The sequence below is a fragment of the Corvus brachyrhynchos genome, unplaced genomic scaffold, assembly GCF_000691975.1.
Source record: "Corvus brachyrhynchos isolate BGI_N302 unplaced genomic scaffold, ASM69197v1 scaffold202, whole genome shotgun sequence".
NCBI lineage: Eukaryota > Metazoa > Chordata > Aves > Passeriformes > Corvidae > Corvus > Corvus brachyrhynchos.
This window is the reverse complement of record NW_008238132.1, coordinates 2,779,736-2,796,078: the sequence shown is the minus strand read 5'-3', so window position 1 is coordinate 2,796,078 and position 16,343 is coordinate 2,779,736. Positions and strand designations below refer to the sequence as shown.

General features: G+C 37.5%; 1 long non-coding RNA gene across 1 annotated transcript in view; it reads left to right on the top strand.

Annotated features, from left to right (window-relative positions):
• The window catches only part of LOC108446587, a 10,672-nt gene extending 5,064 nt beyond the window's left edge, over positions 1 to 5,608 (top strand). Inside the window, exon 3 of the long non-coding RNA XR_001861810.1 lies at positions 4,366 to 5,608. This is a non-coding gene — a long non-coding RNA (uncharacterized LOC108446587). The remainder of the gene's footprint in view (positions 1 to 4,365) is intronic.
• Positions 5,609 to 16,343: the final 10,735 nt, after the last annotated feature.

Here is a 16,343-nt window from a genome sequence, read left to right as displayed (position 1 = left end):
CAAGATTTGATGGAATAATCATGGAATTATAGAATGGCCTGGGTTGGAAATGCCCTTAAAGATCATCTAATTCCAACCCCCTTGCCATGGGCAGGGACAACTCCACTAGACCACATTCCTCAGAGCCCCATCCAACCTGAACTGAAACACTTACAGGGATGGGGTATCCACAACTTCTCTGTGGAACCTGTTCCAGTGCCTCACCACCCTCACAGCAAAAAACTTTCTCCTAATGTCCAATGTAACCTACTCTCTTTCAGTTTGAAGCCATTCTCCCTTGTCCTGTCACTACATGCCCTTGTAAATATTCTCTCTCCATCTTTCTTGTAGGCTCCCTTCAGGTACTGGAAGGCCACAATTAGGTCACCCCACAACCTTCTCTTTACCAGGCTGAAATAAAACCAATTCTCTGAGCCTTTCCTCATAGGAGAGGTGCTCCATCTTTCTTATCAACTTGGTGGCCCTCCTCTGGACTTGTTCCAACAGGTCCATGTCCTTCCTGTTCTGAGGGTCCCAGAGCTGGATGCAGCACTCCAGATGGGATCTCACCAGACCAGAGTAGAGGGGCAGAATCCCCTCCCTCACCCTGCTGGCCACTCTGCTTTGGATGCAGCCCAGGACGTGGTTGAACTTTTGGGCTGCAAGTTCACATTGCCTGGTCATGTCCAACCCCTCATCCACCCCAAGTCCTTGTCAGAGCTGGTCTCAATCTGCTCATCCCCCAGCCTGTGTTGATACTGGGGATTGCCCTGACCCAGGTGCAGCACCTTGCACTTGGCTTTGTCGAAGCTCACAAGATTCCCATGGGCCCACTTTTCAGGCTTCTCCAGTTCCCTCTGGATGGCATCCTGTCCTTCAGGTTTGGCAACTGAATCACTCATCTCGGTGTCGTCCGCAAATTTGTTGAGGATGCACTCAGTCCCTCTGTCTATGAAGGTATTAAATAACACTGGCATCTGTACAGACCCCTGAGGGACACCACTGATGTCCTTTGGGACTCTGAGCTGTTAACCATCACCCTCTGGGTGTGTCTGTCCTATCACTTTCTTTTGCATCTAAACAGTTCACTCTGAAAATCCATCTCAAATTTAGAGAGAAGGATTTTGTGGGGAACATGCCAAAGACTTTCCAGAGGTTTGGATAGTTTGTCCACTGATAATCTCCTGATATGTAATGATTGCTCCTGGGACCAGCTTATAGACTTTGTGTCAATTTATAAATGTATTAAACACAAATACTAATGTGGCTTAGAGTTTTAATTGAGTAATGATGGAAAATACTGAAAAAGTTAAGAACTACTCTATAACCACCAGAGATACCTGAAAGACATGTGATCGTTTGAAGGGTAAGACACTGATGACATGTTTCGAAAATTCAGTATTCATTGCTGCAGCATTCATTTTGATGTGAAATAATATAGTAGAAAAGAAACAGTCCAAAGAAGGGAAATGAGAATTCTTATATACTTAGACAACTTCTACTGGAAGAGAGATCAAAAAGATTAGGTCATTTAGTTTATAGAAGAGATGAATAAAAGGTGGAAGGATAGAGATGTATATAAGAATAATAACAATGATATTAGTCTAGTGAATGACATCCCATTTGTTCATACTCCTGTCTCCCTTTTACATAACTTAAGAACTGGTTAATACCTAAAGAAATTAACACGCCTGGAATAATTTTGCTGGAGCTTTTGAAATATTCTTAGGGCATGCAAAGCTATTGATTTCACATTTCCAGTAGGTTTCAATATTTTTCCTGACAGAAAAACTTGGATTTAAATAAAAATTTAAATTTTCGTATTTAAATGAAAATATATCTTAATGTTAATTAACTTTTTTATGACCAGCAAGCATCTGCAATGAAACTTTAAACTTTGCATTTTGCAAATAACAAATATTCAAAGCTTTTATTTGTAAGAAAAAGTTAATGCCATTATATGCCTAAATACATGAAGCAGTGGTGAAGAAAACTGCAAAGCAAATATGAAATTTAATAATAGCTCTCCAACAGCTTGCCCTCAGATTGTTAGGAATTCATTAAACAATGGTTGAGCAGAACAGACAATTAAATTATTCTCATATGAAGTATCTATCCATATTATGAATATTGCATATGACAGTAAACACTTCTGAAGGGAAATAGTGCACAAATTTCATTTGAGAGAATCAGCAAGAGGTTTGATTTCAGCCTCCAGATATATCCTTCTTTGTTTCACAGACAAAATAATAATAGTTAAAATAATACTAGTAATAATAGCAACAATAATTAGGATGCTGATGTATAAACAAAGTTAATATACAGAATCATAATAACATAATATAACCCTCTGTAGAAGAACGCGTAGATGGAAGTTTACGCCAGTGACCTGACAGGTATTTCAGATACATATTTTCTGTACACTGACAAAAAGGGTAAAGGAAGGGCTGGTAAAATGTTCAGGCAGCATTAAAAAAAGAATTCAGTGAGATTAAAAGCCAGACAAAACAAACATAAGTAGAATTTACAGTGCTGTATATCATGATGTGATGTATAATGAACATAAAATGGTGTGAGAAGTCTATCTCATACTATCATTCAATCTTCTTGTCATGTTTCGCTAATTTTGAACTTGTGACTGATGACACTAATGGGAAAAGAATCTGACAAAATAAAATTTCTGCTCTACTGGACTCCTAAATGTATAGACCAAGTGTTTAGATGACATCAACTAAGCCATTGAAAGTCACTGGTAAATATTAAACAGCTTATCTAAAATATGTTTTAAGAGTATTTTGGAAAATGGCATACAAATACCACTTTATGTAGTGTTTAAAGCTAAAAATAAGACCTGTTGCATCAGTTGATGATTATAATTTTGTAATCATTAAATTATTGATCTATAGCGAATATCAAGATGATCAAAAGTAATATAAATACCGTATTCAGTAATACATTCAAAACATATTTGAGGTAATATGTACCTAAATCAATGCTTTCAGAGGAAAAGCTATGTGCAAAACTCTATAGTTATGTCTGTAGTGCAGATTTGTTCCTATTGTATCCAGACATAGAAAGCTGATGAACACAGAGAACAAACTAGTAATCTAAACTCTGAAGTTTGGCTTTTCAGGTTCTAATTCAAAACATAAATTGTGTGACCATCTGACATCTTGATGGGATATTATTCATAAAAACATTTTGATCTCTTGAAAGGCCAGAGTGGATCCAGCCTATGGAATCTATCAGCCCATGGCATCAGGTTTATTTCAGAGGAAGCAAGAGATGTAATCAGGGCAGTGACTGAAGACCCATGCTTATGTGTTTCCTACCATGGTGCACACTTTAAGAGCTGCCTTAGTAGCTTCCCTTGATGTCTCCTTCTGCTTCTCTATCACTCTTATGCCCTTATGCCAGTGCTGTGGATATTCAGCTGTGTGTAGCCACAGCAAAATATCTTAGCATGTTTTCCCAGCAGCCCTTCTGGCATGACAGTCTGACTGAAATTCTAAGGAGTGACAGATTGGCAACTTCCAATTTAGATGCTGAGATCCAGATTAGGTTCAAAACTTGCATGGCTTTCCTATTTCTTTTATAAATCTAAAATTTACTAGGCTATCTCTTGCTTCAGTATGAATAACATTATTTTCCCTAGTCTTGACAAATGCAATATTGCCCCATTTATACTCATTTACAATGATTATTTTCCTAGCATGTCACTTGATCATGCCATGACCCTAACATACCTTTTCTGGTGCCTCCCTGCTTGGCTGAGTTAAATTAGTTTCCCACGCTTCCCTTTTTTCATTATTATTTTTTGCATTTCTCTACTCTGTGTATTGCCTTTCATTTAATATCAGTAAAAGCATTAAGACTTGGTCTATGTATTGGCATCTTCTGTCCACCTCCACTATGTGCTTATTATACTTTCAGAAAAGCACCTTAACAAGTACTTTCACCTTCAGGTTGTAGGGGTATGGCAGTGTATGACTAAAAGTGCACCAGTAAGACCTGAGAGCCTTTTAGCTATTTTTAGGCTGTGTTTTTAGAAATTTAACTGTTCTAAAATGTTTTTGTCTAGGCAGACTTCATTTTAAGCAGGATGATGATGTGCTTGTTCTGCTAATTGAGGTAAGTTGGCATCAGGTGCAGAGATATTCATGCCAGCTGCACAAGTGTTGTCTGTACTGGTGATACATTCTCATTAAAGAAAAAAAAACTTGTCTGTGCTCATCAGAGCTAGAATGCACGGAGTAGACGCAAGGCAGGTTGATGTTTTTAACCCAGTTCAAGCAACCAAGAAATCCTGCCACCACTGTGTCTGGATGTGGGCCAAATAATGGAAATAAGGTATGCTTTGTGCTCTCCTGTCCTTTCTTTCCATAGTGTCAGAGAAGAGGGAATGTGATTCTTCTGCTCAGGCACGGATTTGCTGAGGGTGGAGGAGGAAAGAGGGTGAGAAAGAATCTTTAGCCTGTGCATTCCTATTGCTTGGTGTGAAGTTCATGCTCATCCACTGTGTGAGACAGCCGTCAATGTGTAACCTACCAGTCTGGTTGGACTTTGAGAAAATTTTCCTTTTGACTTCCAGCTTCTGGTCTTAAATATTGGATTATAGATTCTTTGTTTATGTATCAGGAGAGGAAGAGAAGTGAGAGTAAAAAGCCTTTTTGAGGACAACGAATCAGGAGGCAAGGTACACAGTTTATTCTTGACAAAAGTCAAAGGAAGAAACATCTTAAATCTTCGAGCTCCAGGACAAAAATTAGGCCTTCACAACCACAGTCAATTTGGACTCCTGTCCCGGATTTTCACCAGAAGTCAAGGCAGTCTGCATATCTTAGGAAGCTAGTCTCCCCAGTATAAGAAGGTCTAAATTAATCATCAGATCTGCACACACTTCCGAAAGTGCTTGAGTGAGTCCTTGGGAAGAATCTCAGAGAAAAATATCTCAAGGATTTTACCAGAAAGGATTTTCTCAAAATGCTGTTTAGAGAAACCTGCCGTTATTAAAAAAATAAAAAAAAAAAAAGAAAGCAAAGAAACACTGAAAGTGATTCCAATAAACAAATCTTGAGAAAAGTTATTAGTGCTTTATTTTCAAAATAGAAGGACTGGGTGGGGTTCTCATTTACATAATGATATAAAGATATATTTTAAGGTGTGAATAAAAGAATACTCTCCAAGATGTGTGAATCCTTCTGCCTTATTGAGGAAAGTTTCAGTTGGAAACTATATCCAGTTTTGGGCTACTCTTCAAAAAATGTTGTTTTCCCTGCACTCTTTGGACATGAATATCCAGAACTGTTGAAATCAGCTGCTGTGTAATGGACTGTGATATTTCAAGTTGTTTAGCTTAGAGATACAGCAGGTTAAAGCTGACAGAAGAGAAGTAGGACATACTAGAAACATTAATTTCTGTCCAGTTAGAAGAAAATAAAAGGAAGGAAGTGATCAGGTGAATGTAGTACTATAACTCCCCAAGTTCCAAAGTACTGAAACTAGGATATTCAGTGAAAGAAGTAGGAGACCAGTTAAAAACATAAGAGAAGGAACATTTTTGCATGGTGGGCAGTAAATTCCTGGAACATTCTCCTATAGGAGATTTTGGTGGCAGTCAGACTCACCAAGCTCAAGGAGGGATTGAACAAATTCCCAGATAGCAGATCCATAAACAGATGCTAAAAGGACTAGTGAAAGGATTTTCCCTCTAGAATCCCAAGTACAATATTTTTAGATATAAGAGAAGTACAACAGGGATGGGCTGCAGAAAATGAGCAGGCTTCCATACTCTCTTTGAATAGCTTTTCTCATTGCTATTGTCTGAGTGTACTGGACTAGTTGTACTATTAGTCTGATCCAATAGAAAACTTATTACATTTTTAAGATGGATCTGCATTTTATCCATAAGAGGACTTAAAGAAAATTAATCCTTCCTCTCTCTCTCACCTGGAAATGTATTTTCATGGTGACAGGATATCTTTTAACAATTTGGATTATGGAATGTTCAGATACTCTTTCTGGATATATAAGCAAAGAGAATGGTATTACTAGTTCAAATTTAATTTCTTTAGACAGTTATATACTGATGGATTTTAATTTTCTGGATTAGGGGAAATCAGAACAGGGAACCTGCTATTCTTCTTTCAGTGTTATTTAAGGCCAGGCAAGCCTTGAAGGGCATTAATCTTCTGTGAGTCCAGAGGGAAGAGAACACATTTTCCAGGCTACTGGTGGAATTCATCTCTCTGCAGAGGAGATTTTTCATTGCCTACTCACTGAACAGCCTAACAAGGAACGGAGTGGGCTGCAAAGCTATCAATGGATTCTGGAAGTGTGTCTTGCCCAGAAATCACATTTGAGCATCTTATGATCCTTCTGCACAAAAACAAATAGAAAATCCTACACTAGAGATTTTGATCAAAAGTAAAGTGGTTTTATACAAAGATATATAGGTCTGCAAACTGACCCCTCCCTTATTTTCAGTCTCCATACTGAACTACCTGTCTTAGCTGACATATAAAAGAAACTTTTCCAACTACAGCAGCCCTTGGGACAGAAAATCTGTAGTAATTTGTCCAACATTTTAATGTTAAAAAAAATGCAGTGCATTCAACTAATGTAACAGAACTGTGAAAGAAAAAGCATGTACTGTTGTTGCTAATGAAAAAGACTACTGGATTCCTACACAGAGAGCATGTATTTAATTTCTTTCTGACTGCAGTTTCTGAAATTGCTCTTGCCATTCTTAATTTTATAGTATATTATGCCTGTGCTCAGATTCAAGATGCAACAAGTTAAGAGACTTCAACTAGTGTGCATACTTTTTTTGAGCAAAAATAACTCATTATTTGAATTTTATAATGCCACTGATTTTTGATGCCAGTATTATATGATGATATATGTCACCATTGTTGTGGTTGCCATATGTCACAGCTATTACAGCAGGAAACTCTTGCTGCTAACCAAGTTAGAAGATGTGGGAGGAATTAATCGGAATGTTAAACCCTATGGCCTGATGCAAAGGGTCCAGGAACAGATATTGTAATGGATATACCTTTAAACTGTTGTAACCCACGATTTAAATTGCATGTTATAGGAAATACCTGGACAGGGAGGGTGAGACTCACAAGAAGCAGTGCAAGAGGGCAGTGATCTCACCTGAGCTAGTTTTGGTGCCAAATAATGCCACACAACACACAGAAGTCTCCTGTCTGGAGTGGCCACCATAACAGATGGAGACCAAAGCAATGGACTAAACAAACTCAATGGACATTTGTATGAGTGTTGTATTTTGTGTTCATTTTAGGGACATTTCACAGGGGTGGTCCATAAACTATGGGAATGATATCTGTGTACGTATATGTAAAAGGATGGGGTGGGAGGTAGTGGTTCTTAGGGATCTGTTTTATAGTGTGGGAAGTGAATGTGATGTAAATGGTGTGGAAAAAGGGGTGAATATTGTACTGGTTTTGGCTAGGATAGAGTTTAATTTCTCCACAGTACCTTGTATGGTGCTGTGTTTTGGATCTGTGATGAAAATTGTTGATAAAACAGAGATATTTCTGTTATTTCTGAGTAGTGCTGACATAGTCAAGGCCTTCTCTGCCTCTCACACTGCCCCACCAGTGACTAGGCTGGGAGTGCACAAGCTGTTAGGGAACACAGCCAGGACAGCTGCCCCCAACTGACCAAAGGAATATTCCAGACCCTATGACATCACACTCAACAATAAAACTTGGGGGGTGGAGAGTGGTTGGCTGTGGCAGACATTGCCAAGGGATGGCTAGGTGTTGGTCTGTTGGTGCTGGGCAGCTGGGTTCTCTTTTATCACATTTTGTTTCTGCTCCCCTTTATTGGTTTTGTTTTGTTTGCTTTGGTTTTGTTTGATTTGGTTTGAACATGGTTTTTTAGTTATTAAACTGTCTTTATCTCAACCCATGACTTCTCTTATTTTTACCCGTCTGATTCTCCCCTCTATCCCACTAGGGGAGAGCAAGAGAGAGGCTGTGTGGTGCTTAGTTACCTATTGAGGTTAAACTACATCAACTGGATATACAGAATCCAGGTCACTTAGATACTTGACTGACCTGAACACTATAGATTATGAAACCTTTATTATCTCAGATTATATTGCTTTTCCACAGAGGTGTCTGTCATTTACTTTACAACTCCTTACATTGCTAAATCTACCTAGAATACATGCTAATACATGCTACAGAGCTCCCAGTGAGGGTGCTCAAAGTAACCTTACTGGGAGGAAGAATTAACCTCATACGAGTTTCATTGCCACGGAAACAGCAGGCCCCATCAAACGCATAGGACTACGCACTTTATTCCCTGTGAAACTGTTTTAAATAAAACCTGCAAAATCCTCCTGAGACTAAATCTATGCCTGATGTCCGAGGAAAAACTGTTTCCAGATAAATAATTAAGTATATGAATTTAAAGGATAGGGGTCTCCAATTTTCTTTGTTTTCCTTCTTAAAGACAAAAGAATCTTTAAATGTTGATATATTTGCAAATAAGGAAATAGGCAGTGCCAGTCCCACTTTGTAATCCCATGAACACAAAATTATTAATTTCTTTGGAATAGCTCTTCTTGCATATTGCTAGGTGCAGCTACATCTTAGAAACAGGTACTGAAAGTGCACAGAATAATTTTTGTACTCTCTCGAGGATATCCATCACAGTTTATCAGAACGCAGTAGGACACAATAACCCTTTATTGGAAATATATTTCTTTATAAAAAATATTCATGGTATGAGAGCGAAATCTAAATATTTAAAAAAATTGATATGAAACATTTACAGAAAAGTAAAACTTTTACAAGTAAAGAACAAAATCTTGTGAGATCGAGCAGATAAGAGCAGAGTTTACTTTTCGAGAACCCACACCCCTGCCAACAGCAATATTATGCAGGATTCTACATTTGAGGGAATCACCCCCAGCTCTTTTCTTCTTGTCTAATCCAGTGGTATTAGTCTCTAGATGCCACTCTGAATATGGTGAGCTTCTGCAGGTCCTGTATCATCTGTCAGCTCTTTGCAGGTTTTATGCTATTTCATATGGCACAGTATACCTTTGTTTAGGTAACTGAATCTAACTTGGAAAGCCACTAAAAATATTTCAAGTCTAGTGCTCTGCCATAAGCCTCATTTCAGTTTCTACTGCAATTTTGGAAGCCCTAGAGTATCAAAGACATCTGCACAGGTCTGACAGAAATGACTCAGGAGCTATCGGAGATTCACGTCCCTCTGAAATACCCATTAGAGGCTAGACAGGGTGTTTGAAATGGTATAGACATTTGTGTTTAGGCAGTAGAATAAACCCTCTAAATCTAGATGACAATGTCTTAATCTCAGATTGGATTTCACCCAAATAGCCTATGTTTTGAAATTTAATTAAGTAAACTGATTTGCAAAAGTTACTGAGAAACCAACATCATTTACTGAAATCAGAGTTGTATTCAGGGGAAGTGAGAAAGGCGTGATTAATGACTAGACATATGAAGAGAAAAAAAGGATGCCTATCCAGTTTTCTCTCCACTACTAACAAATAAATGAATAAATAAATAATTAAATAAAAAATAAGTGTATCTTGAAATGCAATAAACATCTATTTTAGAAATTGTAATTATGGGGGTAGAATTCTCAGATTGCATGAATATTCACATTTGTAGATTATTCTGCTTTACCCATGTTTGCATCTCAACCTACTTGCATATCTTCAGGCAATCAAATGCAGCAGGCAGGATCACACACAAGTGAATTTCAAAGTCACAAGCATTTTCAAAAACTGATTGGCACACAGAGGGATTTCTTACAGAATTGCTACCACGCTCATCCAAACACGAACAATCATGTGCAATTTTATCTGACCTATGCTAGGGAATGAATTTTAAACATGAATACTGATTCATGCAGTGAAAGATTCTATCTAAAAATAATAATCATAACAACAGAAATCAAATCCCATTTAAATATTGCCAGTCTGCTCACAAATACTGCATGCAGAAAACATGCTACATTGAATTTATGGACTTTTTTTCAAAATAGATGCTATTCTGTGATAGGAAAACACAGAGCTAAGGAGTATATGCAGTGAGTGTAGGTCAAACAAATTTTGGTGTACACAAGGAGTCCAGTGGCAGAACAGAGACATACAATGTCTGTGCTTCCAAAAGCTACATCAGTTGATGCACAGTAGCAGTGTATGCTGCATGTCACACAGAACCAGTACCCTTCTGGTACTGTACAGACACCCCTAACACACCTTGTGAGATCTGTACAGCTTTATTCAGCTCTGGGTGCTGAATAGGTCACTTGGCATTGCCTTTCTAGCCTTGCTGGGGCTGTGCAGTGGCACAAAGCTCTGGTCAGCCATGCAGCACCATCCCCCTCTTTCATGATCAGTCTTCACCTATGTGTGGTGGTTTGGTGGCTTTATCACCCAGGTTTGTACTGGGAATAGCTGGCAGCATTGAGGGGTAGCGATGGAGAAGGCTATTTCTGCATCCAGATAGAGAAGCCTATGGAGTCCAGCTCGCACATATTTACACAAGAGAAGCAGCTGTTAGAGGCAAGAGACATGGGTGATATGTTTTTTTGGGAGACATGGTGAAAGGTGCTTGGGGAGACAGGGATCGAATCTGTTGGAGGAGGTTTAAGGGGAGAGACTCTTAGGAAAATACATAGAAGATAGGTTCTTGGGAAAACAGGTGAGAGGCTTTGGGGGAAAAACGTAGGGAGAATTTTGGGGCAAACACATGGGGGAGATGCTCCTGGGGGCCACTTGGGAAGAGACTTTCAGCAAGACACACAGTAAGCGTTCTGAAAGATGCTCTTGGAGACATACAGATGGCATGGCTTCAGGGGTAGATGACAGAAATTGCATGAATGTATGAGAGACTACAGGAATACCCAAGAGAGAACCCTGAGGAAGATTGAAAGAGATGAGAGAAGAGAGCACCAAAGTGGCTTCCAGAGATCCTCATGGGTATTCATTTTAGGATTGTGCACTGCACAGCTGGGACTACTGAACTGACCTACCCAACTTTTCTCACAAAGCTTGCCATCTCCCTGTCTGCAAGACAGGGAGGTTATGTAATACTTAAAATTATTTGAATATCTGTAAATAAACTGTTTTGATATCCAAATCCATTTAATTTCCATGTTAGCAATTTTTTTATAGTAAGAACAGTTGCGTAGTTGTAATAACACCACAAGACTTTAAACTCACATTAGCTGGCATCAGTGCTCACCAACAACTATGGAACCTGCATAATTATTTCTTTTTTTATTTAGAAAACATGACCTGGCAGTTATAATTACAGATCAGCTCTCTTAAACAAAATATTTAGAGGCTATTAAATAACAGTTTGAATTTTCTTACTAAGGTTTTATTATCACATGCTACATATTCTAGGACCTGTCACACTTAACCTTGTTTAATTGCACCTCATGGTTACAAGGTTAAAAAGGTAGGTTAAAGGGTACTTTTGGTTGTATGTGATCTTTTAAGTAAAAACCTACCAGAGACAGTCTCAGGTTTTCAGATGACCTTTATAATGTTTTTGTATCCCTTTACTTCTCATCATTATTGCTTCTTGTCTTTAACCTTCAGACTGTAAAGTGCTTTGATTGCATCATCATAAATCTACTTCTCCCCACCTCTCTCTTATAGTACTTCTGTTGCTTACTAAATCCTTTTTTTAACTAACTCTTACTCTTTTTTCAATATCCCAAACAAATAAGAAAGCCTTTCCCTTCTTTTGTATTTCTACACTTTTTTTAATAGGGGTACATTGGAAGACAATTTCTTCACCACAGAAGGAGAAGATAAATCTGTTGCATTTTCAACATCGTCTGCGAACCTGTTTCAAACATACCAAGTGAATTCCTCACCTTTTTGTTACGTTATGTTAGTGGAATTGAATGTGACTTCTATCTTTTAATTTTCCTGTCATGATTTGTCAAGTGTAAGCTAATGATTTTATACAGCACTATTTGATTTCTCTTTTTTCTAAGTTCATTGACAGGAATAAGACAGTGAAAAAATATGGATTTTAAGGGGGTTGTTCTACATGTATATTAAGCTTTGCAAAGCACCCAGTTCAGCACCAATGTGCCATTTCTACAAATGTATTGTGAGATTTCATCTAAAGAATGAGATACAGTGCCTGAGGCACTGTATTAGTGTAATGCCTTATCTATGTATCTAAATTTATGAGCCGTCTCATTCTGTGGGATCCTCCTAAAGCAAATGTATGTATTTGCTTATATATTTTATGAAGACGTTCAGATGTCATTCACTTGAGTCCCAGCCTGCCATGATGACAAATTTAAAAAAAAAAAAGAAAAGAGAGACGGTATTGCAAGTCCCACATTTTGCAGAATACCCTTACAATTAGAGCTTTTTGCTCGTAAGTGGAAGGACACGATTCTAGATCTGATTCTAACTGAGTGTCCTGGAATTCACATGTCCTATGTGGGAAATTTTTGGAGTAGGTATTTTGTTTTCCTTTTGAAGTTTTATGCAATGGGGAAGACAAAATTGCATGGTGCTACTTGGAGAGCACAGATCACGGAGACTGCAAAAGAGCCTCACTGATAAAGATCTCAACTAGATGATCTTCCCTAGGCTAGATCTATAAATTGTGTTTGATCATTAGGATAAGCTACATTTTTCTCCAGTGGAGTTTCTTTGGGGATGGGTGATCACTAAGGTAGAACACAGATATTGAATGTGGAGTGAAAGAAAGAAAAGGGATCAGAAAAATAAGTAAGCAATACCTTCAAAACAAAGCATGTTGACTGACACAGTTACAAAGAGAGAATTGTCATTATTACACACAATGGATAACTAATGCATAGGTACAACCTCAAATCATTACAGCTTCTGTCACTGGGTTGATTAAGAGCTTAGATATATGTCTTACTTCTCAATTTGGATCTTTAATTATAAGACTGCAATGACACTAAAATCAGTCATTGACCACCGTGGTTATTTCATGCCCATTAGGACATGCCTTTGCTCTTGAAGAAATAATGATCATTCATTATATTTCCATCCATCATTATTTGATTAATGAAGAAATGCCAGTTTTCTTTTAGCTAACAATGTCAGTTTGTCGCAAAGTGCTTCAACTTCTGAAAAGCAAAATTAGTCCTTATAGAGTACCAGAACACTGTAAAGTAACATAGTCATGAAAAAAGGCTCATAAGGAAAGATACTGAATGGAATCAGCTTAAGAATACTTATCAAGATCATCATATATTTCTAATTAGAGTGACACACATTTTAATTTAAGAGAATTGAACTGAAGTTTATATATGTAATTAAGTATGGCTTCTGACAAAACCATTATTACTATTACAAATTACTAGCTAATAGCTTCAGGATGGAGTCATTGACAGTTAATAATATCTATGACATATTTTCATAACTTCTGCAACTGCTGCTCCAGAGGAGCTTGTTACCCTTATAAATCTTAAAAGCAAGTCTTACTTTTCAACTCTGCTTCCCCTTAAAAGATAAATGTTATGCAAAGGAGTGGACACAGCTCAGCAGGGTCATTTAGTTTTATAGAGCTGCTTGGAGAGAAGAAGTACTTTTATCTGTTAGGGTATGATATACTGTTATACTTTACCACATACTAAAGCAAAAATTACATGAAAGTGGAACTAAAGCAGGGTTACGATGGGCAATAGAACTGGGTAAACCAGATTCATCCAAAAGTTTGTGTCTGTTTGAGTACCTGGAACTAGAAACTAATGTTCATGTCTGTGCACGCTTGGTTTTATGAATCTGGAATAAATTAGGACACTACTGTTGTTATCTCCTTTTTCTCACGAGTTGCTTATAAAGGATTTTCTAAAGGTGATTGATATATTTTCAATGTTGCTTGTTCTATAGATATTTACACAAGGGTAAAAGAAGTAAACAAAAAATTACATGTTGGAGACAAAGTGTTATCAGTGACAGAAATACAGCATCTAATCAACTATTTACCTGTGAAATGACTGTGTGCTTCTTTGGCAGTCTTCTTGAGCCAAAGCCCCTGACTTCTGGTAATACAGCTGGATACATCAGACAGTTGCAGAATACTTCTGAAGGTCATTATCTAACTGGTGGCTTAAGTGATGAACTATAAAAGTAATAAAGTTACCTTTTAATTGCGGGTGCAAAATAATGCTTTTTTCATAAGATAATATTTTGTCATCTATCATTCACTTCTAGGTGGTGGGCAGTCATGATTTATTAACACCCAGTTTAGTGATACTTATTCTCTAAATCACACGAGCAATTGAAAAGTAATTTGCGACATAGTATGGTAGTTTACCAAAATAGACTCAAAAACTGTAATACCATAAATTGGGTAATGATAGTCAAATCACCTTCATGGAATCACAGAATCATATAATGGTTAGGCTGGAAAGGACCTTTAGATATTATTTAGTGTGTGTGCCCCTCTGCCATTTCAATAAAATATGCTGTAGTTTCAATAGCTTTCAGTAAAATATGTGGCAGATTATACCCTCAAAGCAAACTGAAACCACTTAAGAGCTATTTCCTAGATTTCACCTTCTCCACCTGTACGTAGGTTATTAATTTTCTTTTAAACACATCTTTTCACAAGAACTGTACTGTTAAAAGATTACAGAAGCCCAGAAATATTGCAAAAGCCTTTCAGATTAATCTGCAAAGTTGGGTCTAAGGAGATAAAATGGAACTAAGATACAATATATACAGTGGAATAATTTATTGTTAACTAAAAATTTAGCTTTCCTTGATTGTGTCTTTCTGATTTTCATTAATAAATATTTTGGTTTTGATCTGGTAGACCAGGTGATTAAATCGGAAGTTCATATTGTTTCATCCTCCTTATCAGATTATTATTACTCTTGAATTTTGGACTGGTTCAGGTGTTTGTTGTTTTGTTCTTTTTTTTAAATCTACTATTTGAAAGACAATTATATTATCACTGATGAAGCATATCTGCCTCATTTACACATCCAGCTGACTCTGTAAAACACCTCCTACTGATTTCAGCAACAAAGGTTCAGAACTTTAAAGTTCATTCCATCTAAATTTAGTTGCTGAAAATATATACTTTAGGACTGCAAATCCAGGTGTTTAAGAAGTCATTGTCAAAGCTCAAACTGGTCCAAATCACCTTCCTTTCTAGTTAATTGAGAGAACAAGGCATTCCAAGAGGGTGATTCACTCCATCCCAAAACACTTGCTTGACACTGATGAAGAAAAATCACTCTCCCAGTCGGTCTGATTCTGGATAGGACAGGGGGAGCACCAGTGAATGGAGATCCTCCAGAGGATAGCTAACAACTCTGACAGGCTTAATCATGCTTTAGGCAGTTTTTTTTTCCTTTCTTGACTTTCTTTCTTTAGTCTTTCTGTCTTTATTGACTATAGAAGGAGCCCCAAACATTTATATTCCTAGCATAGGTACTTCAGCCTTACACTAGATGTTCTGAGAATTTCCACTTTGCACCTTCTCTCAAGTTATTATTTACATACAATGGCCTGAATCTTTCCATGTGGCTCTTTTTTTTCCCCACTGTCTGACTTCTGTTCTACTATTTCTGATGTGTGGGTTGAATTGACATCCTCTTTTTCCACAGAAAGTTCAGCACAGATTGTGCATGTCACAACTCATTTCATGAAAACAGTTAGATGCTAATGAAACAAACAAATAAACAAACAAACTCTAAGACAACAAAGGCAAAATTTTCACAAAAATTGTCTAGTGATTTGGGTCTAACTCAGGCATTAAAAGCTTGACTTACTCTTTTTAAAGGGTTCTTATTTTCCACATGGCTTTCTAAAAATTATGCCGTTTTTCTCTACTTCCCAAACCAAACACATTCATCTGTTGATGTCCCACTTCTGGAATTGGCTACAAGCAGGGTTACACTGACTTTTCCACTCTAATTCTCTCTTCAGTACTCTCTCCCAGCAGTGAGTATCTTTGTATGGGTATGTGCACATACCCAACAGTCCAGGAAACTCAAACCTAGTTCATATAATGCTGGCTTGCTTGTTTATTTTGAAGGAAGATCATCATAGTCTTTGCACTTTTCTACACAATGCCTCATTTCATCCCCCTTTTAAGTGTCATGGCAGAGAGGGCTGCATTTGTTGTCTGAATAAGAATGAAAACTGCTGCTTGGGGTTGGTTTTCCTACTGGTTAAAGTACAGCTTCTCCCACAGAAGTCAGCACATTTGTAATAATCTTTCTGTCTTGCTTCTACTTCCATCATTTGGGGGTGTTTTTTGTCTTCCTTTTTTTTGTTGTTTGTTTGGTTTCTTTTGTTTGTGGCTTTTGTTTGTTTGTGGGTT